General features: G+C 39.6%; 1 protein-coding gene across 1 annotated transcript in view; it reads left to right on the forward strand.

Moving 5' to 3' along the window:
• Window positions 1–417, forward strand: part of LOC105523415 (ankyrin repeat domain-containing protein 20A2-like) — a gene marked incomplete at its 5' end in the record, with an annotated part of 97325 nt that overhangs the window by 41563 nt on the left and 55345 nt on the right. The gene's annotated exons all lie outside the window — the stretch shown is intronic.

Below are 417 nucleotides of genomic sequence, written 5' to 3' on the forward strand. Positions count from 1 at the left end.
CCTCCGAGCGGCGAAGCCAAATGGACCCTCAGCTGTTTTCCATCCCTCATAATTCCCTGGCTGGAGCAGTTGGAGAATTTGAGTGATTTAACTTACAAAGTTAAGCATATACCGTGTTATGTGTGTTTTGAGATGTTGCACTACAGTTTCCTAAAAAGTCCTCTTGCTCTTGTAGAACTGCTCTACATTTGGCCTGTGCCAGTGGCCATGCGAAAGTGGTAACTCTCCTGATTAATAGAAAGTGCCAGATTGATATCTGTGACAAAGAAAACAGCACACCTTTGATACAGGTATATTAGAGCCAACTCTTTTAGCCTGACACGGATTTGATTTACATATATAGAATTAAAATGAATTGATCTCATTTAAATGTAACTAGTTGGTGAAACCTGTGGAATGTGTATTTTGAATTCTTAG

Source organism: Colobus angolensis, unplaced genomic scaffold (assembly GCF_000951035.1).
Source record: "Colobus angolensis palliatus isolate OR3802 unplaced genomic scaffold, Cang.pa_1.0 Scaffold460, whole genome shotgun sequence".
Classification (NCBI taxonomy): domain Eukaryota; kingdom Metazoa; phylum Chordata; class Mammalia; order Primates; family Cercopithecidae; genus Colobus; species Colobus angolensis.